This window comes from Coregonus lavaretus (genome assembly GCF_964263955.1).
Source record: "Coregonus lavaretus genome assembly, chromosome: 28".
Classification (NCBI taxonomy): Eukaryota; Metazoa; Chordata; class Actinopteri; order Salmoniformes; family Salmonidae; genus Coregonus; species Coregonus lavaretus.
In genome coordinates this window covers 33,962,105-33,968,467 of record NC_140015.1, presented here as the reverse complement: position 1 = coordinate 33,968,467, position 6,363 = coordinate 33,962,105, and the positions used below count along the sequence as shown (strand labels likewise).

The window sequence follows — 6,363 nt, the reverse complement described above, 5'->3', positions numbered from 1 at the left end:
AGGAAAGGAAGACCCAGAGTTATCTCTGCTGCAGAGGATAAGTTCTTTAGAGTTACCAGCCTCAGAAATTGCAGCCCAAATAAATGCTTCACAGAGTTCAAGTAATAGACACATCTCAACATCAACTGTTCAGAGGAGACTGTGTGAATCAGGCCTTCATGGTTGAATTGCTGCAAAGAAACCACTACTAAAGGACACCAATAAGAAGAAGAGACTTGCTTGGGCCAAGAAACACAAGCAATGGACATTAGACCGGTGGAAATCTGTTTTTTGGTCTGATGAGTCCAAATTTGAGATTTTTGGCTCCAAACGCCATGTTTTTGTGAGACGCAGAGTAGGTGAACGAATGATCTCCGCATATGTGGTTCCCACCGTGAAGCAAGGAGGAGGAGGTGTGATGGTGTGGGGGTGCTTTGCTGGTGACAATTTCTGTGATTTATTTAGAATTCAAGGCACACTTAACCAGCATGGCTACCACAGCATTCTGCAGCAATACACCATCCCATCTGGTTTGCGCTTAGTAGGACTATCATTTGTTTTTCAACAGGACAATGACCCAACAGACCTCCAGGCTGTGTAAGTGCTATTTGACCAAGAAGGAGAGTGATGGAGTGCTGCATCAGATGACCTGGCCTCCACAATACCCGACCTCAACCCAATTGAGATGGTTTGGAATGAGTTGGACCGCAGAGTGAAGGAAAAGCAGCCAACAAGTGCTCAGCATATGTGGGAACTCCTTCAAGACTGTTGGAAAAGCATTCCAGGTGAAGCTGGTTGAGAGAATGCCAAGAGTGTGCAAAGCTGTCATCAAGGCAAAGGGTGGCTACTTTGAAGAATATAAAATATAAAATATATTTTCATTTGTTTAACACTTTTTGGGTTACTACATGATTCCATATGTGTTATTTCATAGTTATGATGTCTTCACTATTATTCTACAATGTAGAAAATAGTAAAAATAAAGAAAAACGCTTGAATGAGTAGGTGTGTCCAAACTTTTGACTGGTACTGTATATCTACTAATTAAAGGGATAGTGGGGGATATACAGTACATCTCCTAATTAAAGAGATTGTGCGAGATGATCATAAACCTGCAAAAAGACAAGTCACTCAGTGAGTGGATTTATATCTAGGGTAAATGCCACAGAGATAGGGAGGGTGGGGGATGGCAAAGATATTGAGAGATAGAGGAGGAACAACTGACAAGAGGCATGAGAGGAGAGAACAGAAAAGAGACAGATGGGGAAAAGAGAATGGAGAAGACAAAGTGAAAGTGTGAGAGAGAGAGAGAGAGAGAGAGAGAGAGAGAGAGAGAGAGAGAGAGAGAGAGAGAGAGAGAGAGAGAGAGAGAGAGAGAGAGAGAGAGAGATGCCATAAAGAGGGACATTGTCTGACAGACCAACCAACCTTCACATCTTCCTGTTATTGACTTATTTACTGACTTATTTTCTTACTGATTCCCATTTCTAAAACAACCCCCCCATTGATTATTGTTGTTACTGATTGTCCTGTTTGTGGCAATCTTGATTATTATTTTTAATGATGTTGTTATTGATATTGTTAATGAATCATTTCCAAAGTACTCTTTGGCAATATGTACATTGTTACGTCATGCCAATAAAGCAATAGACATTGAGATAGAGGGGCAGCAGAGGGATGACAGAATCTACTTGACATGGTTCCTAATGATATTGCACATTTACAGTTTACAATTATGAGTGTATGCCATGGTTTTATCTCAACCAACCATCTCTTCTCTCAATTACAGAAAGTAATGGCACAAACCCAGACAGTACACTCAGTACACCAGCCATGCTGTGAGATTAGAAAGACAGACAGACAGACAGACAGACAGACAGACAGACAGACAGACAGACAGACAGACAGACAGACAGACAGACAGACAGACAGACAGACAGACAGACAGACAGACATACATACATACATACATACATACATACATACATACATACATACATACATACATACATACATACATACATACATACATACATACATACATACATACATACATACATACATACATACATACATACATACATACATACATACATACATACATACATACATACATACATACATACAGACAGACAGAACGACCGACAAAAGCCATGCAGTGAGTTTAAAAAATAACCTGACACTGCATGCAAAATTTTCACTATCAGTTTGCTCATACTAACAGCTTCACCGAAATACACATAACTTCTCATTTGGAAATTCTGGGATACATGGTAAAGTGTCAGTCACCCAATGTTGGCAAAGCTGGGATAGGATTACTTTATCCTATCCCAGGTATTCCTTAAAGAGGTGGGGTTTCAAATGTCTCCGGAAGGTGGTGAGTGACTCCGCTGTCCTGGCGTCGTGAGGGAGCTTGTTCCACCATTGGGGTGCCAGAGCAGCGAACAGTTTTGACTGGGCTGAGCGGGAACTATGTTTCCGCAGAGGAAGGGGAGCCAGCAGGCCAGAGGTGGATGAACGCAATGCCCTCGTTTGGGTGTAGGGACTGATCAGAGGCTGAAGGTACGGAGGTGCCGTTCCCCTCACTGCTCCATAGGCAAGCACCATGGTCTTGTAACGGATGCGAGCTTCAACTGGAAGCCAGTGGAGTGTGCGGAGGAGGGGGGTGACGTGAGAGAACTTGGGAAGGTTGAACACCAGACGGGCTGCGGCATTCTGGATGAGTTGTAGGGGTTTAATGGCACAGGCAGGGAGGCCAGCCAACAGCGAGTTGCAGTAATCCAGACGGGAGATGACAAGTGCCTGGATTAGGACCTGTGCCGCTTCCTGTGTAAGGCAGGGTCGTACTCTCCGAATGTTGTAGAGCATGAACCTGCAGGATCGGGTCACCGCCTTGATGTTAGCGGAGAACGACAGGGTGTTGTCCAGGGTCACGCCAAGGCTCTTCGCACTCTGGGAGGAGGACACAACGGAGTTGTCAACCGTGATGGCGAGATCATGGAACGGGCAGTCCTTCCCCGGGAGGAAGAGCAGCTCCGTCTTGCCAGGGTTCAGCTTGAGGTGGTGATCCGTCATCCATACTGATATGTCTGCCAGACATGCAGAGATGCGATTCGCCACCTGGTTATCAGAAGGGGGAAAGGAGAAGATTAGTTGTGTATCGTCAGCGTAGCAATGATAGGAGAGGCCATGTGAGGATATGACAGAGCCAAGTGACTTGGTGTATAGGGAGAATAGGAGAGGGCCTAGAACTGAGCCCTGGGGGACACCAGTGGTGAGAGCACGTGGTGCGGAGACAGCTTCTCGCCACGCCACTTGGTAGGAGCGACCGGTCAGGTAGGACGCAATCCAGGAGTGAGCCGCGCCGGAGATGCCCAGCTCGGAGAGGGTGGAGAGGAGGATCTGATGGTTCACAGTATCAAAGGCAGCAGACAGGTCTAGAAGGACAAGAGCAGAGGAGAGAGAGTTAGCTTTAGCAGTGTGGAGAGCCTCCGTGACACAGAGAAGAGAAGTCTCAGTTGAATGACCAGTCCTGAAACCTGACTGGTTTGGATCAAGAAGGTCATTCTGAGAGAGATAGCAAGAGAGTTGGCTAAAGACGGCACGCTCAATAGTTTTGGAAAGAAAAGAAAGAAGGGATACTGGTCTGTAGTTGTTGACATCGGTGGGATCGAGTGTTGGTTTTTTGAATGAATTCTACCTTGAAGATACTGTATTTCTTTCAAAAGCCAAGCAGGACATGACATAACTGTGAACTCTGTGACCTCGGATCTAGAGATGATGCATGCAAATAATGCATGCAGAGCAGAATTAGGCCAATACCCGCTAATTATCAAAATCCAGAAAAGAGCCGTTAAATTCTATAACCACTTAAAAGGAAGCGATTCCCAAACCTTCCATAACAAAGCCATCACCTACAGAGAGATGAACTTGGAGAAGAGTCCCCTAAGTAAGCTTGTCCTGGGCCTCTGTTCACAAACACAAACAGACCCCACACAGCCCCAGGACAACAACAACAACAACAACAACACAATTAGACCCAACCAAATCATGAGAAAACAAAAAGAGAATTACTTGACACATTGGAAAGAACAAACAAAAAAACAGAGCAAACTAGAATGCTATTTGGCCCTAAACAGAGAGTACACAGTGGCAGAATACCTGACCACTGTGACTGACCCAAACTTAAGGAAAGCTTTGACTATGTACAGACTCAGTGAGCATAGCCTTGCTATTGAGAAAGGCCGCCGTAGGCAGACCTGGCTCTCAAGAGAAGACAGGCTATGTGCACACTGCCCACAAAATGAGGTGGAAACTGAGCTGCACTTCCTAACCTCCTGCCAAATGTATGACCATATTAGAGACACATATTTCCCTCAGATTACAGCGATCCACAAAGAATTCGAAAACAAACCCAAATTTGATAAACTCCCTTATCTACTAGGTGAAAAACCACAGTGTGCCATCACAGCTGCAAGATTTGTGACCTGTTGCCACAAGAAAAGGGCAACCAGTGAAGAACAAACACCATTGTAAATACAACCCATATTTATGTTTATTTATTTTCCCATTTGTACTTTAACTATTTGCACATTGTTACAACACTGTATATATACATAATATGACATTTGAAATGTCTTTATTCTTTTGAAACTTCTGAGTGTAATGTTTACTGTTAATATTTATTGTTTATTTCACTTTTGTTTACTATCTACTTCACTTGCTTTGGCAATGTTAACACACATTTCCCATGCCAATAAAGCCCTTAAATTGAAATTGAAATTGAAATTGAATCTAGAGATGAGCTCATAGCTGAGTCACCATGGGAACGTGTGGGTGTGCTCAGCACTCAGCCTTGGGTTATGTTCATTAGGGCATGTAACAAAAAATTGTTTTACCGTTTTGCATGAAAATGAAAATGAGAGCTTCTTATTGGACAATTCCAAGCAGTCCGTCCCTGTTTCAGTCTGTTTTTCTTCCATTTGGTGCCTAATGAATACAACCCTGGAGTATCTATCGTCTCCATACAGAGCAGATTGGCTCCACAGGCTAAACCGGCCGTCTGATCTGCATCATTGATAGCACATCACTCCTGATGAAATATAGTTCTAAGGATAGTTCTAATTAAATGATTTAAAGACGGAATACAATAGATGTTATGTTGACTGGACCCTCTTAAGTCTTTTCAAAATCCATGCAGTTGCTATTCATTGCACATATTCATTATTACCCTGAAAATAAATAAGGCTATGACTACTTGACATCGAGCCCTGACTTGTACAGCATAGTAACTGCTACAGAGGATGGAACCAGAGGATTAATATTGCATAGATGGTAGGGCATGTCCACTTGAATGAGTCATAGCATTAAGGAATCATAAATTGTCTGTATTGTATTCCTGGTCAGTGGTCACAATAAACTTATGGAGACTCTATTACAACCTACATTATGATTAGATGCAGGTCTCACTCTGTTGAGGTAGGTAAAGCTATAGACTGGCATTTGTCAGTGTGCCAGCCTGGAGAACTCACACAAGGCAGGAATATTTAGACCAGGGAATTAGGCCTACATCCCAAAATATTATGTTATTCCGTCAGTCTGCCTGTCTGTCCTTCTGCCTTTCCCTCTGTCTCACGGTTCCAGTCTCTTGCTCTCTCTCACTCTCTCTCTCTCTGATACAAACATTTAAATGTTCACCTGATTTCACTGTATTGTTATGCAATGACACCTGTTTGACTGCACTACAGCTTAAACAGACACTGATAACGGCAAACAATAGAGCACTACAGTAGCCTACAGTTCTTGCATGGCAGTGTCTCGGATTTACGTACAGAATAATATTAAATGCTCTGAGAACTGTCTGGAGGAGCGCGCGCGCCACCTGACCTGACATACTTGAGACATTGATGCGACCATAGTAGCCTAGACTGTACCTGCAGCTCCGCAATCCACACTGCTCCCGTTCCCCGGTCTCTCCAACAGCTTTATCAAAAGCTGTTTATTCTTTTCTTGATCCGTAGTCATGTTGAGAATGTATTTTCTAATTCAATTGATCCACTCCAAAGCCTTGAAAGTGAAGGCTGAAGGCTGTTCGAGCGTAGTAAAAAAATCTCCACTATAACTGTCACTCACTGTGCCCCGGGGGCAGTGATGTGATGAAAACACTATCACATCTGAGACACGAGAAATAGTGTCCACGTCGCAATAATTATTATGAAAACATATATCCAACAAAATGTGCAGCTACAGCTGAATATTCCGTGTGAATTCTACCCTACTCTTCCTCCCAGTTCCTGTTCTCTACACATTAGTGCTCTCTCTCTCTCTCTCTCTCTCTCTCTCTCTCTCTCTCTCTCTCTCTCTCTCTCTCTCTCTCTCTCTGTC

The 6,363-nt window shown here is 43.5% G+C and overlaps 1 pseudogene across 1 annotated transcript in view; it reads right to left on the bottom strand.

Annotated features, from left to right (window-relative positions):
- The window catches only part of LOC311103239 (arf-GAP with dual PH domain-containing protein 1-like), a 73,038-nt pseudogene extending 67,035 nt beyond the window's left edge, over positions 1 to 6,003 (bottom strand). Inside the window, exon 1 of the transcript in view lies at positions 5,913 to 6,003. The product of the transcript in view is annotated as an arf-GAP with dual PH domain-containing protein 1-like (transcript). The remainder of the gene's footprint in view (positions 1 to 5,912) is intronic.
- Positions 6,004 to 6,363: the final 360 nt, after the last annotated feature.